Source organism: Pogoniulus pusillus, chromosome 16 (genome assembly GCF_015220805.1).
Source record: "Pogoniulus pusillus isolate bPogPus1 chromosome 16, bPogPus1.pri, whole genome shotgun sequence".
Taxonomy (NCBI): Eukaryota; Metazoa; Chordata; class Aves; order Piciformes; family Lybiidae; genus Pogoniulus; species Pogoniulus pusillus.
Genome location: NC_087279.1, coordinates 3,429,949 through 3,451,916, shown reverse-complemented (window position 1 = coordinate 3,451,916; position 21,968 = coordinate 3,429,949). Strand labels below are relative to the sequence as shown.

The 21,968-nt window shown below is 47.0% G+C and overlaps 1 long non-coding RNA gene across 3 annotated transcripts in view; it reads left to right on the top strand.

The window, feature by feature from the left end:
- LOC135182191 (uncharacterized) overlaps nucleotides 1–13,966 on the top strand; it is a 50,333-nt gene extending 36,367 nt beyond the window's left edge. For all 3 annotated transcript variants that reach the window (XR_010305084.1, XR_010305082.1, XR_010305083.1), the window contains 3 exons: nucleotides 7,430–7,554; nucleotides 11,551–11,654; nucleotides 13,816–13,966. This is a non-coding gene — a long non-coding RNA (uncharacterized LOC135182191). The remainder of the gene's footprint in view (nucleotides 1–7,429; nucleotides 7,555–11,550; nucleotides 11,655–13,815) is intronic.
- Nucleotides 13,967–21,968: the final 8,002 nt, after the last annotated feature.

The window sequence follows — 21,968 nt, the reverse complement described above, 5'->3', positions numbered from 1 at the left end:
TGATCTTAGAGGTCTCTTCCATTCTGATTGATTCTGTGATTGGATAGGGATGAGTGATAGATTGGACTGGATGATCTTGGAGGTCTCTTCCAGCCTGGTTGATTCTATGATTGGATAGGGATGAGTGATAGATTGGATTAGATGATCTTAGAGGTCTCTTCCAACCTGATTGATTCTATGATTCAATGCCCATGGCACTTTTTATGCTGAATGAAATAAGAGAGAAGATGCAGTGTGGGTTTCATATCTATACCTTCTTCTCCACATATTATCAGTTTGATATCCTTGTTTAGCAAATAAGCAAAGTGCTAAGAAGGGGCCAAAAGCTGAGATATTTGCCAGCTGTCATTGCACCCAGCAGATACAGGTGGAAAGGAGTTTTTTTTTGGAGCATCCTTAAGAGAATGAATATTTCTAGTTAAGTGCTGGAATATTCTTTCTCTTAAGGATGCTCACAGAGTGGGGGTTTTACTTGCAGTTGAGTGAATGCCATAAATGCAAAGTAACACAGGGAAAATATAAAGTCTCTATCAGCTCAAAAACCTGAAAGATAACTGCAGGAAAGCAGAACAGCTCCCAAAAAAAACCAAAAAAAAAACAAAACCCAGAAAACATAAAATAAGATAAAATTTGAAGAATCCAATCTTGAGCTGGGCAGCTTGACAGCAGTCTAAGTTTAAGTACTGCCTGGAGGAAGGAATGCATTGCTCCATGAAGAATAGGAAGAAATGAACACAGCAGTTTTTGGAGTCTATCAATACTATTTACATTGAGTTCTTTCTTTCTAGCCTGAGTTTTCAGCTGATGTGTGCCAATAAGATTCAGCCAAATATGAGGGAAGCAGCAGCAACTTTCTTTTCTTCTGGGAGAGCCAAGGACATGTTGCAGGCTGCTTACTGATGTGCAGCCTCAGTTGTAGTTCATGTTGGCTACTCATAGTTGTCAGAGAAATAAGAAGATAAAAGTATTTTGTGGTAGTTTTGCAACCATATATCCCCTGCATGAGTGCACACACCTGGGCAAGCGTTCTCTTTCCCAGCAGTCACAGAATCCCAGCGTGGGGAGGGCTGGAAGGGACACTGTTCATACAGTCATAGACTCATAGAATCAACCAGGTTGGAAGAGACCTCCAGGATCATCCAGTCCAACCTAGCACCCAGCCCTAGCCAGTCAACCAGACCATGGCACTAAGTGCCTCATCCAGGCTTTTCCTGAACACCCCCAGGGATGGTGACTCCACCACCTCCCTGGGCAGCCCATTCCAATGCCAATCACTCTCTCTGACAACAACTTCCTAACAACATCCAGCCTAGACCTCCCCTGGCACAACTTGAGACTGTGTCCCCTTGTTCTCTTGCTGGTTGCCTGGCAGAAGAGCCCAACCCTCACCTGGCTACAGCCTCCCTTCAGGTAGTTGTAGCCAGCAATGAGCTCTGCCCTGAGCCTCCTCTTCTGCAGGCTGCACACCCCCAGCTCCCTCAGACTCTCCTCATAGGGTTTGTGTTCCAGGCCCCTCAGCAGCTTTGTCGCCCTTCTCTGGACACCTTCCAGCACCTCAACATCTCTCTTGAACTGAGGGGCCCAGAACTGGACACAGCACTCAAGGTGTGGCATGTGATTCTGCATGGGAGTGCTGCTGGTTGAATGCAGGCAGCGAGCAGCAGAGGGCACTGATCTAACAGGAGACGGAGTTGACTCAACTGTCAGCTTACTTCAGCACAGTCTGAAAGCCCCCAAGATTAATCTGTTAATATTCTCTCATTCCTTTCCCTTCCTATATCAGTGTTAATTGCCAAACAAGTGACAACTTTCCCCACCATATTATACTGGTCCATTATACACCACTGCTGCAGATATGGTTATGTGCAAGTTTTGCTACAGACTCCTCCACAAATTCAAGAGGTTTTTTATGTTGTTTCTGTATGTCTGAAGGCAAATAAATAGAGGCTGCAATTCCATCGATATACAACATAGTCTGCAGGCTATTTAAAGCAGCCTAAATATGAAAATCAGGTTGTTGGGATAGTCTGCAGGGTTAAGCTTATTCACCATAGTTTGCTTTCAGATAAATTTGCCTGCTTCCTTTGGTTTTCTTTCCCTGCAAAAGGATGTGATCCTTAAAGTGGTTATTTTAGGCTGTGCCTTCACAACCTTATTTAGGAACCTGTTTCTACCTGTTATCCAGTGGGTTGATAAATGCAGTCATGACTGAGGCTTGGCAGGAGCAGCACTTATAATCATAACTGCATAAAGCACTCCTGCAAACTGGATGTGGTCATGGAATTGTTGCAGTTTGAGAAATCCTCTAAGGCCATCAAGTCACAAGGTGATGATTCCACCACCTCCCTGGGCAGCCTATTTCAATGCCTGAGCACTCTTTCAATGAAGAAATTCTCCATCAGAGAATCAAGCAGGTTGGAAGAGACCTCCAGGATCATCCAGCCCAACCTAGCACCCAGCCCTGGACAATCAACCAGACCATGGCACTGAGTGCCTCAGCCAGGCTTTGCTTAAACACCTCCAGGGATGGTGACTCCACCACCTCCCTGGGCAGCCCATTCCAATGCCAATCACTCTCTCTGCCAACAAATTCCTCCTAACATCCAGCCTAGACCTCCCCTGGCACAGCTTGAGGCTGTGTCCCCTTGTTCTGTTGATGCTTGCCTGGGAGAAGAGACCAACTCCTGCCTGGCTACAACCTCCTTTCAGGTACTTGTAGACAGCAATGAGGTCTGCCCTGAGTCTCCTCTTCTGCAGGCTGCACACCCCCAGCTCCCTCAGCCTCTCCTCTTAGGGTTTGCATTTCAGGCCTTTCACCAACCTAAACCTCCCTGGCACAATTTGAGGCAGTTTCCTCTTATCCTATTCCTAGATACTAGGGAGATAAGACCAATCTCCAACCTCTTTTCAGGCAGATGTAGAGAGCAATGAGGTCTCCTCTCAGCCTCCTCTTCTCCAGACTAAGCATCCCGCAGTTCTCTCAGCTGCTGCTCCCCAGCCTTGCTCTCTACCCCCTTCACCTGCTTTGTCTCCCTTCTCTGGGCATGCTCCAGCAACCCAATGCACTTCTTGTAGTGAAGGGCACAAATGGAAGGCAAAAGCTTTGGGGGGGATGATGAAGGAGAAGGTAAACAGAGGCATAAGTTTCTGGTAGAAGGTTGACAGAGCCCTGGAGCAGGCTGCCCAGAGAGGTTGTGGAGTCTCCTTCACCGGAGACTTTCAAGACCTGCCTTGATACATTCCTGTGCAGCCTGCCTCTAGGTGATCCTTCTCTGATCAAGAGTGTTGGATTTAAATGACTTCCAGAGGTCTCTTCCAAGCCCTACCATTGCATGCTTCTGTACTGCTTCCCCAGATCCAAGGGCAGAAGAACCCTCCTGAGCGGCAGCAAGGGATCAGAGTGGCCGTGCTAGGGTTGGAGGCAATCTGGTGTCAGCAGAAGGGATGAAGCTGGCGTGTCTGGAAATTGCTCTGACAGCCAGGGCCCTATAAAATTTTAATTTGAGGAATGAACCTGCTCTAAACTTTGCAAGTCAAGCCCTGCAGCCTTTGCTTGGGCAAGATTTTTCCCTAAGATAAATGAAAATAGACTTAAGGAGTGTGACAGCAGCCGGCGGGCAAAGCCCTTCCTTGTGTCTGGCAAATAACCCCTTCTAGCCCTGGCTTGTGTCACAAGATTGGGGTCAATAAATAAATAGCAGTTCGATGGGAGCTTGTCCTGGGTGTCACAGCATTGTTAAAAGCCTTTCAGGTTGAGCAAAGGGAGGTGGTGTGAAGTCAGTCTCAGACGTGTTGCTCTCCTCCAAATTGTATCTCTGTTGGCTTTTATGTGTTATAGAATCATAGAATCAAGCAGGTTGGAAGAGACCTCCAAGATCATCCAGTCCAACCTAGCACCCAGCCCTAGCCAGTCAACTAGACCATGGCACTAAGTGCCTCAGCCAGGCTTGTCTTGAAGACCTCTAGGCACAGCGACTCCACCACCTCCCTGGGCAGCCCATTCCAATGCCAATCACTCTCTCTTCCAACAACTCCCTCCTAACATCCAGCCTGGCACAACTTGAGACTGTGTCCCCTTGTTCTGTTGCTGCTTGCCTGGGAGAAGAGCCCAACCCCAGCTGGCTACAGCCTCCCTGCAGGTAGTTGTAGCCAGTAATAAGATTAGTAATTAGTCTTGCTAAGAGCTTTGTAACAAACACATCCTGCTGAGTTTCCTGAGATTTGCCTTCTTTGTTGTCATGTTGTTGTTTTTTCATTTCTATAGGAGAGTTTTTAATGGAAAAAAAAAAATCATCCCTATTCCTGGAGGTGAAAGTTTACTGAATGGATGGCTCAAAAGAGAAAAGCTAGACCTCCCCTGGCACAACTTGAGACTGTGTCCCCTCGTTCTGTTGCTGCTTGCCAGGCAGACGAGACCAGGGAGCGACTTTTGAAATGATTTCTTCCCATAGCATCTGAAAGGAAAACTAAAAACAGAAAAGAAAAACTAATAAGGAAGGAAAAAGGCATTTTATAGCTGTTGTACTAATGACATTAAGTCAAGAAACTATGGAGGAGATGGTCAAATAGGTCCTGGGAGGCTGTAGCCAGGTGGGAGTTGGTCTCTTCTGCCAGGCAACCAGCAACAGAACAAGGGGACACAGCCTCAAGTTGTGCCAGGGGAGATCTAGGCTGGATGTTAGGAGGCAGTTGTTGACAGAGAGAGTGATTGGCATTGGAATGGGCTGCCCAGGGAGGTGGTGGAGTCACTGTCCCTGGAGGTGTCCAAGTAAAGTCTGGATGAGGCACTTAGTGCCATGGTATAGTTGATTGGATAGGTCTGGGTGACAGGCTGGACTGGATGATCTTGGAGGTCTCTTCCAACCTGGTTGATTCTATTCTATGATAAGGATCCTTCTGGTTATGAGGCTGCAAATAGGATCCTCCTGGTTCTGAGGCTGCAAATAGGATCCTCCTGGTTCTGAGGATGCAAATAGGAACCTCCTGGTTCTGAGGCTGCAAATAGGATCCTCCTGGTTCTGAGGTTGCAAATAGGAACCTCCTGATTCTGAGGCTGCAAATAGGAACCTCCTGCTTCTGAGGATGCAAATAGGATCCTCCAGGTTCTGAGGTTGCAAATAGGATCCTCCTGGTTCTGAGGTTGCAAATAGGATCCTCCTGCTTCTGAGGCTGCAAATAGGATCCTCCTGGTTCTGAGGATGCAAATAGGAACCTCCTGCTTCTGAGGCTGCAAATAGGAACCTCCTGGTTCTGAGGCTGCAAATAGGAACCTCCTGGTTCTGAGGATGCAAATAGGATCCTCCTGCTTCTGAGGCTGCAAATAGGAACCTCCTGGTTCTGAGGCTGCAAATAGGAACCTCCTGGTTCTGAGGATGCAAATAGGATCCTCCTGGTTCAGAGGCTGCAAATAGGAACCTCCTGGTTCTGAGGCTGCAAATAGGATCCTCCTGGTTCTGAGGTTGCAATGGGATCCTCCAGGTTCTGAGGCTGCAAATAGGAACCTCCAGGTTCTGAGGCTGCAAATAGGAACCTCCTGGTTCTGAGGCTGCAAATAGGAACCTCCTGGTTCTGAGGTTGCAATGGGATCCTCCAGGTTCTGAGGTTGCAAATAGGATCCTCCAGGTTCTGAGGCTGAAATTGGATCCTCCTGGTTCTGAGGTTGCAAATAGGATCCTCCTGTTTCTGAGGTTGCAATAGGATCCTCCTGTTTCTGAGGTTGCAATAGGATCCTCCTGGTTCTGAGGTTGCAATAGGATCCTCCTGGTTCTGAGGTTGCAATGGGATCCTCCTGGTTCTGAGGTTGCAATGGGATCCTCCTGTTTCTGAGGTTGCAATGGGAGCCTCCTGTTTCTGAGGTTGCAATGGGAGCCTCCTGTTTCTGAGGTTGCAATGGGAGCCTCCTGTTTCTGAGGTTGCAATGGGAGCCTCCTGTTTCTGAGGTTGCAATGGGAGCCTCCTGTTTCTGAGGTTGCAATGGGAGCCTCCTGTTTCTGAGGTTGCAATGGGAGCCTCCTGTTTCTGAGGTTGCAATGGGATCTTCCTGCTTCTGAGGTTGCCTCTCTTTGAGCTCGAGGGGGGGAGTGTGACATCAATCATCTGCAGGGTCCAGTGTAGACATTGCACCAAGGTCTTCATTCCTACTGCACTTGATTTCCTTAAGGAAAATGAGCTTTCCTCCCAAGCCCTGCTGCTATTCCTCGGCACACAAAGATACACCCAGGAATAATTGCTTTATCCTTTAGTTTTGAGTGGACTTTTTGCTTTGCCTCTTCCAAGCACATAGAAAAAGCCCTTGCACTTAGTTTAGCATACACAACTATCTAAGAAGAGGAAGAATTCAATAGAGGCAAAGATAACTTTATTTCTGTCAGCAAAGAAAAATAGATATTTGATCCAATCTGTGCTCAGCTTTTGCTGTGCAGATCCTGAGGAATACAGGGGGGAAAATAATAAAATCAAATCAAATCAAATCAAATCTATATATCACACTCTTAGCCAGCACTTGATGACAGTAACCTTCTGTTTTTTCCCTCTCTGTTGTCTTACTAACAGCAACAAAAAAGGCAGGGAATCATAGAATCATAGAATCAACCAGGTTGGAAGAGACCTCCAAGCTCATCCAGTCCAACCTATCACCCTGCCCTATCCAATCAACCAGACCATGGCACTAAGTGCCTCATCCAGGCTTTGCTTGAAGACCCCCAGGGACGGTGCCTCCACCACCTCCCTGGGCAGCCCATTCCAATGCCAATCACTCTCTCTGTGAAGAACTTCTTCCTAATATCCAGCCTGTACCTACCCTGGCACAACTTGAGGCTGTGTCCCCTTGTTCTATTGCTGGTTGCCTGGGAGAAGAGGCCACCCCCCACCTGGCTACAGACAGTAATAAGATCACCCCTGAGCCTCCTCTTCTGCAGGCTAAACAACCCCAGCTCCCTCAACCTCTCCTCATAGGATTTGTGCTCCAGGCCCCTCACCAGCTTCGTTGCCCTTCTCTGGACATGTTCCAGCACCTCAACATCTTTCTTGAATTGAGGGGCCCAGAACTGGACACAGTACTCAAGCTGTGGCCTGACCAGTGCTGAGTACAGGGGCAGAATAACCTCCCTTGTCCTGCTGGCCACACTGTTCCTGATGCAGGCCAGGATGCCATTGGCTCTCTTGGCCACCTGGGCACACTGCTGGCTCATCTTCAGCTTACTGTCTATCAGTACCCCCAGGGAGTAAGTTTATGTATCAGTAAAGGTAGAGCAGCAGAGTTCCTGTGCACCTCGTTTTACAGCTTGCTTTGACACGCAGTGAGAAATAACTGAGCAGAACCTTTACTGCAATAATTGGATTTTTGCCATCAGGAAAAGCTTGTTACAATTGTGTCCTCTGAGAAATAATACTTTTTTTTTTCCCTCTCTCCTTATTTTTTTTTTTTTAGGTTTATAGAAACCATTCTCTGTAACCTTAGAGGGCTCAAATTCCAGTGAGAGAAAGATGATGCACACGGGTTGGATCCTTCCCCTTGCGAGTCAATCATCTGTCATCATTCTGTCAATAGTTTGGGTGAGTTTACACCACCACAGCCTAAAAATCGTTTTGTGAGGCATGTCTTAAAAACACAGACTAATTTTAGAGCAGTCTCCTTTGTCTTGCTCTTTTTATTTAGCTTCCTTTTTTTTTTTGGCTTCAGGTCACGTTGTTTTGTGAGTGATTTTTCTCTCTCTTCAAGTGGCTTTCTTGAGGAGTTCTAGGAGGATATATTTCATTAGGAAAGCTGCATGGAAATTGCACCTGAAAACCACATCAGTTAGGCTGCAAGAGGTCAGAGATGAAGGATGAGTGAGTTTTGTGAGCTGGGAAGAGGAAGTTAGAGTCACAGAAACAACCAAGTTGGAAGAGACCTCCAAGATCATCCAGCCTAATCTAGCACCCAGCCCTGGCCAATGAACCAGACCATGGCACTAAGTGCCTCATCCAGGATTTGCTTCAACATCTCCAGGGACAGCAACTCCACCACCTCCCTGGGCAGCCCATTCCAATGCCAATCACTCTCTCTGCCAACAACTTCCTCCTAACATCCAGCCTAGACCTCCCCTGGCACAACTTGAGACTGAGTCCCCTTGTTCTGTTGCTGCTTTGTCTGGCAGCAGAGCCCAACCCCACCTGGCTACAGCCTCCCTTCAGAGAGTTGCAGACAGCAATGAGCTCTGCCCTGAGCCTCCTCTTCTGCAGGCTGCACACCCCCAGCTCCCTCAGCCTCTCCTCACAGGGCTGTGCTCCAGGCCCCTGACCAGCTTTGTCACCCTTCTCTGGACACCTTCCAGTCCCTCAACATCTCTCTTGAATTGAGGAGCCCAGAATTGGACACAGCACTCAAGGTATGGCCTGAGCAGTGTTGAGTACAGAGGAAGATCTCCCTTGTCCTACTGGCCACACTGTTTCTGATCCAGGCCAGGATGCCATTGGCTCTCTTGGCCACCTGGGCACACTGCTGGTTCATGTTCAGCCTACTCTCTACCAGTACCCCCAGCTCCCTCTCTGCCTGGCTGCTCTCAGCCACTCTGTCCCCAGCCTGTAGTTAAAGGGCCCTTGTACTCAAAAAATCAATTTGAATTTACTTCAGACTTTGCATAACCTTCTCTTTGGAGCTACACAAATGTCTTAATAGACTCATTAAAGTCTGGAAAGTGGGAGGGAAAATCTGAAGCTTAGGGACCCACGGAAGAGCAGAAATAGAAAGCTGTAACTGAAGTGTGAAGTGCATCAGTGAGAATTTTGTTTCTATTTCTTCCAGTTTGTGGGTTTGTCACCTGTTAATTCCCCATTTTGATATAGTGGATCAGACCTGTTACAACCTATTTATTCAGATCTGGTTTTTGCAGGGCCTTCCCTCTGCCATTCTACTTGTGTAGCTCACAGTGAAGACCCTTAAGATGCCTTTGATGGAAGACCCAGCATTAGCAAATCTATGGGAAATAATGATCCTTGCATTCTCCTTTCAATAGGTTACTTTGGAGGACAAAAGAGGAGAAGGCTTTGCTATGGAGAGATCCCTTATGAGCTAAATGGTCATCTCCTCCTTCTAGAAATAGATTGCAAATTGGATTTGCAAGTCTCTCTCCAGGGAATGTGCATTAATTGGCTTTCAGAGAAGTCTTCTGACTTGCTGTTGAGCACCATGTCCCATGAAAAGCCTGGATGAGGCACTTAGTGCCATGTTCTAGTTGACTGGATAGGGCTGGGGGATAGGTTGGAGTGGATGATCTTGGAGGTCTCTTCCAACCTGGTTGATTCTATGAGTCTATGAGTGTGTTTTCCAGCTGCCTGCTCTTGCCTACCTCCAAATGGACAGTTTGACTGGCAGCATCTTATTTACTGCTACACAACCAAGCCAAAATTGTTTTCTCATATCTGCTGTACCACTGAGGGTAGAACTTGGATCTTATCATTAAGGATACCTTGAAGTGTAACTTTTATTCAGCTGCAAGGTTTCTGGTTGAAACTCCTGTTTACACCCCAAATTGATAGAGAGAAATTGAGATTTTTCTGTATCAGGATTGTACAGTATGGAGCAAATTGCTTCAGATTATGATTCCCTCCACTTTAAATTGTTCCATTGTTTAGGCTGGAGCTGGCTGACAGTTTCTTCATTTATCTTGCACAGAGGAACGCTGCAGTGGACATGCTCAAGGTATTAGGCTGGGGCTGATCTGTCAACCTTGACCTTCTGCCACATTAGCTCGTTGCAGAGCTGACACTCTTCATTTCTCAGCTGTGGATTTCTTTCTGAGCTCTCTGAGCTCTCTGAGCCAGGAGTAGCCACCACCATTTATGTGAAGGTTATATGGACAGGTATCAAAAGCTGCCATGCACTGTTTTCTTTCTCACACTGGACCCCTGTTCACCAACTTCTATCAGAAACACATCTCTCATCCTGTGTGGAGACATGGTGTTGAGGGACATGGTTTAGTGGTGACCTGGCCCCAATGGTTGGACTTCTTGATCTAAAAAAATCCCTTCTAACCATAATGATTCTGTGATTCTCTCATGATTCATAGCTCATAACAAAATTTAATTGCTATTCTCATCTCTGACTTATTTTATAGGCTTAGTCTGGCTTAATAACAGCTTGCACAGGACAGACCAGCCTATGTTTGAAATATAAGCCACTGAAATTAGCAGCAGTTTCCTGTTGCTGAGCAATTGGAAGTAGCCTATGCAGGATATAGAATCATAGAATCAACCAAGTTGGAAGAGACCTCCACGATCATCCAGTCCAGTCCTGTTCAACATCTTTATTGATGATCTGGACAAGGGGATTGAGTCCTGCATTGGTAAGTTTGCAGATGATTCCAAGCTGGGAGCAAGTGTGGAGCTGTTGGAAGGTAGGAGAGCCCTGCAGAGGGACCTGGCCAGGCTGGATGGGTGGGCAGAGGCCAATGGGATGAGATTGAACAAGGCCAAGTGCAGGGTTCTACACTTTGGCCACAACAACCCCAAGCAGTGCTACAGGCTGGGGACAGAGTGGCTGGAAAGCAGCCAGGAAGAAAGGAACCTGGAAGTGCTGGTAGACAGTAGCTGAAGATGAGGCAGCAGTGCCCAGGTGGCCAAGAGAGCCAATGGCATCCTGGCCTGGATCAGGAGCAGTGTGGCCAACAGGACAAGGGAGGTTCTTCTTCCCCTGTACTCAAAACTGGTCAGGCTACACCTTGAGTGCTGTGTCCAGTTCTGGGCTTCTCAATTCTAGAGAGATGTTGAGGTGCTGGAAGGTGTCCAGAGAAGGGCAACAAGGCTGATGAAGGGCCTGGAACACAAACCCTGTGAGGAGAGGCTGAGGGAGCTGGGGGTGTGCAGCCTGCAGCAGAGGAGGCTCAGGGCACTGCTCATTGCTGCCTACAACTACCTGAAGGGAGGCTGTAGCCAGGTGGGAGTTGGTCTCTTCTGCCAGACACCCAGCAACAGAACAAGGGGACACAGTCTCAAGTTGTGCCAGGGGAGGTCTAGGCTGGATGTTAGGAGGAAATTCTTCACACAGAGAGTGATTGGCATTGGAATGGGCTGCCCAGGGAGGTGGTGGAGTTGCTGTCCCTGGAGGTGTTGAAGCAAAGCCTGGATGAGGCACTTAGTGCCATGGTCTGGTTGACTGGATAGGGCTGAGTTCTAGGTTGGACTGGATGAGCTTGGAAGTCTCCTCCAGCCTGCTTGATTCTATGATCCTAAGGTGCCTTTGATTTTTGCTTTTCTTGAGTGGCAGTGACCAGTAGTTTTATTGTTTGTTGTTTTTTGTTTTTTTTTTGCTTCACATCCTGTGGGGCAAAAGAAAAGCTGTAACCTCCTAAAACTTTGATGAAGTATTGTGCATAGGTGTGAAGCCAGGAACAGCTCTCAGAACAGAGCCAGAGCCTTGCGTTTGGCGGAGAGGTTGAGCGCTGAACTGTAACACGGAGCTACTGCTTGCTGCTTTCAGGGCAGCCTGTTGTAACTGTGGTTGCAACTCGCTGAGAGAGAGAGTTAACATGATTTTCTTTAGGTGTGTTTTTGTGCTGGTGCTATTCTTAGGGCTTGCTGGGTGTTGCATCAAACCCCCACCAACAGCTTGACATCTTGTTCAGATAAAGAAGAGAGAACACCTGTCCTTGGCGAAGCGCACATAATAAAGCAAGGTGAGTGAGATAATCAGGAGAGATCTGAGTGAGAAGCAGGAAACCTTTGGCAGTTTACAGCAGCCTGAAATCAGGCTGACTTTCAGATGGCACAAGGTCTGGGCATGTCCAGAAGATGAGTTTCTCATGACTCTGCACTTAATGTAACGACAGCGTCGATCTTTATCAAGGCTGAGCTATCTACATAATCTCTTTCCCTGATTGTTAAGCACTCCGAACAGCTCCTTCTGCTAAAGGGACAGAAAAGTGATGTTTTGAAACTCAGTTTGAGATGGCTCCTTCTCACTAAGCACTGCAAGCTGTGGAGGAGGCCACACTCCCCAGCTTTTTGTCTTCAGTGGAGCCCAGACTTCACCCTGCTGCTGGGGCAGGAGAAAGCTGTGATTATCTGATAGCCACTTGTTTACATGTAGTGGGAAGTGAGATGATAATTCCCCTCAAGAACACTTCACATATTTTTTTTTCTTTCCTTTTTTTTTTTCCAGACTACAGAACTTGTTAATTTTATTATGTTTTCTTTCATTTGTTTTTTTTTTTTCCTTGCCAGATTGTTCCATTTAAGACACAGGCAAGACCATGAAACATTTAATAGCATCATAAAACCCTATCATAGAACGGTCTGGGCTGGAAGATACTTCTAGAGGACATCTAGTCTAGCTCCCCCTGCAGTCAGCAGGGACATCCCCACTGGACCAGGCCACCCAGGGCCCCATTAAGCCTCACCTTGGAAAAAAAACATTTAGGATTGAGTCCAACCTTGGCCTGGATCAGGAACAATGTGGCCAGTAGGACAAGGGAGGTTATTCCTCCTCTGTACTCATACTGCAACTTGAGAACTGTGTACAGTTCTGGGCTCCTCAATTCAAGAGAGATGTTGAGATACTGGAACATGTCCAGAGGGGGGTGACAAAGCTGGGGAGGGGCCTGGAACACAAACCCTATGAGGAGAGGCTGAGGGACCTGGGGTTGTTTAGCCTGGAGAAGGAAGGTTGTAGCCAGATGGGGTTGGGCAAGCAGCAACAGAACAAGGGGACACAGCCTCAAGTTGTGCCAGGGGAGGTCTAGGCTGGATGTTAGGAGGAAGTTGTTGGCAGAGAGAGTGATTGGCATTGGAATGGGTTGCCCAGGGAGGTGGTGGAGTTGCTGCCTCTGGAGTTGTTCAAGCAAAGCCTGGATGAGGCACTTAGTGCCATGGTCTGGTTGACTGGACAGGGCTGGGTGCTAGGTTGGGCTGGATGAGCTTGGAGGTCTCTTCCAACCTGGTTGATTCTATGATTCTAAAATAAGTCTTGTGCTAAACCATGTTCCTCAGCACTACATCTCTGAGTTTTTTAAGCACCTCCAGGGAGAAGGCTTCTTTTACACATCTCATCCTACAGTAACAAGTGGTTTGCATCCAGAGCTGTAGATTGGCAGACAACTGGAAGTAACTTGGAGTAAACACTTACTAAAATACTTGAATCTGAGAGCTAGCAGCTATATGCTTCTTACAACTAGGTTCATTCTAAGCTGATACTTAATTAGATTGTCATCCTTATGAGAGTAAGTATTCAAACATGTCTAAACTTCATAAAACCTCCTGTAAGGAAAGGCAGTATTAGAGCAAAAATCAACCCCTAACTTTTTTAAGCATGTTTGCACAGCAAGCTCAATAAGCACTTCTGCTGCTCCCCAGGAAACCTGTGCAATTTAAATGCCATTCTTCTTCTTCTTGTCAAGGTGCAGGTAAATTCCAGCCCTGGTTGAGAACCTCAAAGTATTAGGTTTACTTAATAAAACCTATTAAAATGGGTGGCATGAAACTGAATTATTTCAGCTGGAATATATATATATATATATATATATATATACACACACTGGGGAAAAGCAAGATCTTGAATATTCACATTACAGCTCATTGAAAAGGCAATGGGCTATGCAACAAGATTGACAACAAAGGGAAAAATGATGAGGGAAATTGCCTTACTTATCTGCTAGAGTGCTCTTGACTGCCAACTGTAATTTTATGGTTCATTATATAAAAAAAAATACCATTAATGTTAGTACTTGTGTGTCATAATCACAAGAAGAAGGGGAGGGGGGAGGGAAAAAAAAGTTGGTTGAAATGTGCTCCGTTTTTAATCAAGACACTCTAATTGTGTGGTTGTTTTTTTTTTTTCAGGCATCATCAATTCCCATCAATTTTACTGCTGCTAAAAGTAATAATAATAATAATGGGCTGCTGTAGTTCTTCCAAAGGTCAATTCCTGCATGAGGTGCATCGACTTGGAGGGATTGTACACTGTAAATAAACAGCAGCATAATTTATCTTCCCTGATATTGCTTGATTCATCATAAGCTTTAAGTTGATAAGTGAAGAAAATGGAAATGCTGCTGCTGAATTTCCTGGTGCATCAGATAACTTAGAAATTACAGGAACTTTGGTTATATAAATGTTGTTATACAAAATGTCAGGCAACAGCCAATATTAGCATTGCAGAGCCAATATTACACAGCAAATGGATCTGTCAACCTATCTGTGTGCTCTCAAGGGGGGGGGTTGGAAAATCACAGCTCAGGCAAAATTGTCTGAAACAATGGCAGGCTCTGCACTGCGAGGTGCTGCAGGACGTGGGGACCAACCACCTCAAAATGACTTTGTCCAGCAAGGGATTTGGGTTCATAGAATCATAGAATCAACCAGGTTGGAAGAGACCTCCAACATCATCCAGTCCAACCTAGCACCCAGCCCTAGCCAGTCAACTACACCATGGCACTAAGTGCCTTATCCAGGCTTATCTTGAACACCCCCAGGGATGGTGCCTCCACCACCTCCCTGGGCAGCCCATTCCAATGCCAATCACTCTCTCTGTGAAGAACTTCACAGTATCACAGTATCACTAAGGTTGGAAGAGACCTCATAGATCATCCAGTCCAACACTTTACCACAGAGCTCAAGGCTAGACCATGGCACCAAGTGCCACGTCCAATCCTGCCTTGAACAGCCCCAACTTCCTCCTAACATCCAGCCTAGACCTACCCCAGCACAACTTGAGACTGTGTCCCCTTGTTCTGTTGCTGGGTGCCTGGCAGCAGAGCCCAACCCCACCTGGCTACAACCTCCCTTCAGGTAGTTGTAGACAGCAATGAGCTCTGCCCTGAGCCTCCTCTTCTGCAGGCTGCACACCCCCAGCTCCCTCAGCCTCTCCTCATAGGGTTTGTGTTCCAGGCCCCTCACCAGCTTTGTCGCCCTTCTCTGGACACCTTCCAGCACCTCAACATCTCTCTTGAATTGAGGAGCCCAGAACTGGACACAGCACTCAAGGTGTGGCCTGAGCAGTGCTGAGTACAGGGGAAGAATAACCTCCCTTGTCCTACTGGCCACACTGCTTCTGATCCAGGCCAGGATGCCATTGGCTCTCTTGGCCACCTGGGCACACTGCTGGCTCATCTTCAGCCCACTGTCTATTGCTTCCTATTTTCAGCTAGCCACCACTGCTTGCCTGACACCTTTGAAGCTGGACCATCCCACGGCGGATGCTGAGCAGCCGAGTTGTAGAGGAGCCTCTCCCATCTCCTGCTCCCAGCAGAAGGGAAGGTCTGGGAGAACACTTTGCAAGCCTGCCTGTTAAAAACATGGCATTATTCATAGTGTATGATTAGTCTTTCATGCTTTCCTTGTTATAAATATGTAACACATGCTCCAGCACAGAATGTGCTAATGTATTCCAATGTGCTCTTTAATGCTGATATTTAAAACCCTGTTCCTCAATAGGCACAGTTTAAATTTCACATGAATGTACATCTACCATTCCCTCCCCCCCCCCTCTCTCTTTTAAAGCATAAAGTCTTTCAGGCATAAAAAAGAAAAAAAAAAGGGTTTATGTCAACTCATTTTTACTCCTTTCTTCAGCTCATCTATCTACAGCCAAATATTTTCTTCCTCTTCCACAAAAACCCAGAAATGAATTATTCCAGCAGCACTGTGAGCTGCAGTTTATGTGTGTGTTTGTTGGGGAGGCTAAATACAAACACTGGGAGAAGAGATTCTCATTTGTTTTCCCTTCCAGTTTGTGTGGTTGTTTTTAAGTGATGTGTTAGGAAGCAATCAGAATAAAGAGGAGCTGAAGAAATTATTCCTCAGTTAGAAAGCAGCCTGCTGGTATCGCTAATCTAAGAGGCAGTGGAGAGAGGTCATCTTCTGATCAATGAAGTGGATTTTGGTTTATGATGCTGGAAACAGACAAAGAGTGGTACAATTGGGTGCTTTGCAAGAGAAAACAGGAGCAGGCAGGGAATGATGGAAGAACCATAACAAAAATACACAGATTTATTGCTAGGTGCAGCCTGTTTTACAAGGGCTCTCCAGCACAGAAAGAGGATGTAACTCTGAGCCCCTCAGATACACAGAGTATGGTCAGGATTTGCAGTCATTTTACCTGCCCAGGACATTCTTCTGCACAAATGGGTTTAACATGGCTAAATTCTCTACTAAAGGGGAAGCAATTTGGGTTCCAAGGTGAACACTTAAGCATGTAATGCAATGCAACGTTGGGAATCCTCACACACAGAGTGCTGAAAGCTTTGCTGTGGTATTATGGTCTCCAAAACCCCAACACAAGTGGGTTTCTCCCATGTGCACTGGCTCTGAAGGGCTGACTCCAGGGCTTGAAGAACAAGAAGAGTCTGAAGAAGATGGAATTGCTCAGCCTGGAGAAGAGGAAGCCCAGGGTGACCTCACTGCTGTCTGTGACTGCCTGAAGGGAGGTTGTAGCCAGATGGGGTTGGGTTCTTCTCCCAGGCAAGCAGCAAGAGAACAAGGGGACACAGTCTCAAGCTGTGCCAGGACAGGTTCAGGCTGTTAAGAAGTTCTTCACAGAAAGATTGGTATTGGAATGGGCTGCCCAGGGAGGTGCTGGAGTTGCTGTCCCTGGAAGTGTTGAAGTAAAGCCTGGCTGAGGCACTTAGTGCCATGGTCTGGTTGATTGGATAGGGCTGGCTGCTAGGTTGGACTGGATGATCTTGGAGCTCTCTTCCAACCTGGATGATTCTATGATTCTTACTGCTCTCTACAACTAAAGGAGGCTTCCTACCTGAAGGGAGGCTGTAGCCAGGTGGGGTTGGTCTCTTCTCCCAGGCAAGCAGTGATAGAAAGAGGGGACACAGTCTCGAGCTGTGCCAGGGCAGGTTTAGGCTGAATGTTAAGAAGTTCTTCACAGAAAGATTGGTATTGGAATGGGCTGTCCAGGGAGGTGGTGGAGTATGATCTTGTCTGTTCCACAGGTGTCTGCTATTCCCTCCCAGAACTGGGGAAAAGAATGGAGCGTTCCTTGTTCTCTGGAGAGCTGGGTGACAAATTGCTATCATATTCCAATGCCAATCACTCTCTCTGCCAACAGCTTCCTCCTAACAACCAGCCTATACTTCCCTTGGATCAACTTGAGGCTGTGTCCCCTTGTTCTGTTGCTGGCTGCCTGGCAGCAGAGCCCAACCCCACCTGGCTACAGCCTCCCTTCAGGTAGTTGTAGACAGCGATGAAGTCCTTCCTGAGCCTCTTCCAGGCTGACCAACTGCAGCTCCCTTAGCCCCTCCTCACAGGGTTTGTGTTCCAGGCCTTTCAGCAGCTTCGTTGCCCTTCTCTGAACACCTCAACAGCAGCAAGAAGTCAAAAATACTTGCCCATGAAAATACTGAATTCCACAATGAGCACAGTTGGCTGCTCAAAATGATCTGTCATGGAGCAATCTGGATCATTTTCAGGAGAGGAAGCAAGACAACCAATACTGATGCAAGCAAGGAGATGAGCAAGAGGAGAAGGTTGTGTAAATACAGGCAAGGATAAAGGGATTTGTGAACTGTGGTACCAGGAAATGGGCAACCATACATCTGTCGTGGTGCATCAGGAAATCATCCATTTCTGAGTGTCTGACTTGCTATTTGTGGCTGAACTATTGATTGTAAAACAAAGTTGGACTGCAAATATTCCTTGGTGAAGATTTGAAGAGTGACATTAGACCTGGAGTTGCATCAAGTATATTATATGTGATTGTACTCTATGTAACTGTAGGTGGAAAGGGGTCAGCCCATGATGACAATCAGCAAATGCTGACATAAATTCACAAACCAGTCACAAAGTAAAACTGGAAGAAGAGAAAGCTAAAGTGGCAGAGAAGCAGTGCAAAAAGGAGCCCAGAATTTTAACTGATCTGCTGCAGTTGGAGACTGCACAAGCAAGGAGCAGGAAAAGGCAAAGTGTGCTGCTGGCAGGGAAACACAGAAGCAAGTTTCCCTGGTTTTGTGTGCCTCATCCAAAAGGAAAATGTGTGCAGCATTAGAACAGATCTAAGGAAGAAATGTTTTGTGATGGGGCTGGTGAGCCCCTGGCCCAGGTTGCCCAGAGAGATGGTAGCTGCTCCATCTCTGGAATCATTCCAGGTCAGGCTGGATGGAGTTCTGAGCAACCTGCTCCAGCTGCAGATGTCTGTGCTGACTGCAGGGGAGTTGGACTAGATGAGCTTTAAAGATCCTTTCCAAACTACTCTGTGATGCTGTGTATATATATTTGAAAACAGCCCCAGACAGCAGAGCTTACTCCTCAGCAGAATGCAGAGCAGAGTTGCTGTGTTTTTCCCCAAACCTTATGAATCACAGAATTAATTGAGTTGGAAAAGACCTTCAAGATCTTTGAGTCCAACCTATCACTTAACACCTTCTAATTGACTAAACCCTGGCACTAAGTGCCTCATCCAGTTTCCTTTTAAACACCTCCAGGGATGGTGACTCCACCACCTCCCTGGGCAGCCCTTTCCAATGCCAATTACTCTCCCTGGCAAGAACTTCTTAACATCCAGCCTAAACCTGCCCTGGCACAGTTTGAGGTTGTGTTCTCTTGTTTTATCTCTGGGTGCCTGGCAGAAGAGACCAACCCCACCTGGCTACAACCTCCCTTCAGGGAGCTGCAGGCAGCAATGAGCTCTGCCCTGAGCCTCCTCTGCTGCAGGCTGCACACCCCCAGCTCCCTCAGCCTCTCCTCACAGGACTGTGCTCCAGGCCTCTCATCAGCTTTGCTGCTCTTCTCTGAACACATATCTCAACATCTCTCTTGAATTGAGGAGCCCAGAACTGGACACAGCACTCAAGGTGTGGCCTGAGCAGTGCTGAGTACAGGGGACAGAAGGACTTCCCTGCCCCTGCTGAACAATCTGCACACACACACACACAAAGGGACAACAGAGAGCCCTTGTTAGCAGCACAGATAGATTTGGAATTCCTTGGCGTTTGCAGATCCTGCCACATCAAAACAGTAGCTTGCATCAGAAGTTTGAGCAGCGACTCAGAGTACTCAGCAGCTCAGAAAGCTGTGAGAGCAAATGAACCAAACTGCCTCCAATTTCTGTGGCTTGCAGACTTCAAAACCTGGAATTGTGCTGTAAGACTTTGATCTCAATATTAATCTTCTATTGCTTTTGAAGTCCAAAGTGTGGGCCACTGTTGAGGGGTGGAACTCAGAGATGGCAGGTGTTTATTCCCTATGGCCACCTTTAAGGTACATTGTATTAACTACAGACCACTGGGTGCTAGAGGATGCAGCCAGGTGTAGAGAAGACCTTTTTTGGAGTAAAAAAAAAGTTCCACATATCAGTAGTTTCAGCACAAAGAGGACCCTGCAGGCCAGTGATGCATGGGAACTCTGGAAGATGTTTGCTAGAACAAATGAGCAACCACATCACTGAGGGCTTGGACCAGATAACCTTTAAAAGTCCCTTCCTACTAAAAGCATTCTGTGATTTCATGATTAATAATCAACTGTTACAGCTCAGCAGGGGTTAAAAAGATGTCAAAAGTTCATAGATTCATAAATCATAGAATCAACCAGGTTGGAAGAGACCTCTAAGATCATCCAGTCCAACCTAGCACCCAGCCCTAGCCAGTCAACCAGACCATGGCACTAAGTGCCTCATCCAGGCCTGTCTTGAACACTTCCAGGGATGACAATGCCACCACCTCCCTGGGCAGCCCATTCCAATGCCAATCACTCTCTCTCAGAGGAACTTCCTCCTAACATCCAGCCTATACTAAACAGCAGCTGAAGTGATTGTTGGTGCTTAGTAGGATTCCCTAGAAGGAGAGGATAAGTGAGGTGCTCAGCTGGAACATCAGGAATCTGCCTGCCCCTGAGATGGAAGCTTAACATCACAAACTGGTACCAGCATCTGCCTTCACGCAGCAGAGGTGGAAAAGAAAAATGGAAAGGGCTGCATCTATCTGGCTTGTAAAATATTCATTGATGTGCTGTGCTTGAGGAGAATTGATCTCAAGAGAGCAGGGGGTTCCTCCATCTCAGTCAAATTAGATTAGAGGTAAGAGCTGAGTGGGATAAACCACCACAGGGACAGCGATGGGGCGAACCGGTGCCGATGTGTGCTCACCTCTGATCCCTGAGCACTGCAGGGGTGGATCAAGGAGGGCTGAGCCTGCAATGGGACCAAGGCAGAGTGTGCCCATCAGCAAGTGTCTTTGGCCTTCTACTCCATGAGGTGGGCAATTGTTGAAACCTTTTGGTAAATCTGTTCCTAGGACAACGTATTTGGTCTGGCAGTTATGGCAAGGTTAATGAAGGTCAGTGCTGAGAGAGGCAGTGGTTACTTGGCTTGGTTCATGGACTTCTCCTCAGTGTATGGTGAAGGAGAAGACAGCAATGGGCACAGCAAAGGGTACAGGGAGCTTTGTGCTTTGCTCCTCCATGAATGCCCATTGTTCCTTAGCATTGCTCACAGCCACAGGGGTTCCTGCAATGGTGGCTGTATTGGTTCTACTTTAATCTTCCCAGAGACTCAAAATAAAGCTATCATCAGAACCAATACATGAGTGGGATGCCTTCCCCTCTCCCACACTTTGGAAAGAAAGGAATTAGATGTAGAGAGGAAAAAGGGGTAAAACCCCCTGAAGAATAGTCTTGCTTCCATTTGGAAGTTAAAAACTTCAAGAATAAATAAAAGATATTTAAGGTAGGAGAGTTACAAAGTGGTATAGGGAAGGGAAACAAGGTACAACTAAATATATACAGCCAGACTGGTGGCAGTGGATGGAGGTAGATTCAGAAACTGGGTGCCCACCACGTGGTAGAATGGCCACATGGTAAGAGCAATAGAACAAGGAGACACAGTCTCAAGTTGTGCCAAGGGAGGTCTAGGCTGGATGTGATCTAGGCTGGATGTTGTTAGGAAGTTGTTGTCAGAGAGAGTGATTGGCATTGGAATGGGCTGCCCAGGGAGGTGGTGGAGTCACCATCCCTGGAGGTGTTGAAGCAAAACCTGGATGAGGCACTTAGTGCCATGGTCTGGTTGACTGGACAGGGCTGGGTGCTAGGTTGGACTGGATGAGCTTGGAGGTCTTTTCCAACCTGGTTGAATCTGTGATTCTATGAGGGTGTCAGAGCCCTGGAGCAGGCTGCCCAGAGAGGCTGTGGAGTCTCCTTCTCTGAAAAGATTTCAAACCCACCTGGATGTAAACATGGGCAACCTGCTCTGGATGAACTTGCTTTAGCAGGAAGGTGGAGCTGGGTGACCTTCACAGTTCCTTCCAACCCCTACCATGCTGGAAGTCTATGATTCTGTGGTTTGCCTGTTTGTACAGCTGCTAGCCAGGTCCATTCACAGGACATGAGATCAATATGAAAAGAGTGAGTGCCAGGAGGCTGCAGCCAGGCTCTGCTGGGTGATGCCCAATGACAGGACAAGGGGCAATGGACTGAAGCTGAGGCATAGGAAGTTTCATTTAAACATGAGCAGGATTTATTTAACCTGTGAGGGTGACAGAGCCCTGGAACAGGCTGCCCAGGAGAGTTGTTGAGTCTCCCTCTCTGGAGATACTCAAAACCCACCTGGGTGTGTTCCTGTATGGTCTGGTATAGGTGATCCTGCTCTGACAAGGGGATTGGCCAGGATGAGCTTTCAAGGTCCCTTCCAGCCCCTGACATTCTATGATTCTATGTGATATGGTAGGTCAGAGCTAGTTTTGCCCATGCCTGGAGTGATTAATCAGCCTGACCCAGTGGTTTCTTTGAGTTAAAATGCTCTTTGTGGATATTAAGTGAGATGTGCTTCCATGAGTGAGGCTCTTTCACTCTTTTCCTGATGTCAAGGAATTCTGAAAAGCTTCTAACACCAGATTCTCTGCATAGTTAAACTGAGAAATGTCTTACATAATGTTTTTTTCCTTGGAAGCAAAGCATTCATGATGGTGTCAATAAAGGCAGCAGCTTTGACAGCAGCTTTATTTATCAGCGTGGGTACAGAGCGCTGAATATTACCTGTGTTATCAATGGGCTAACAC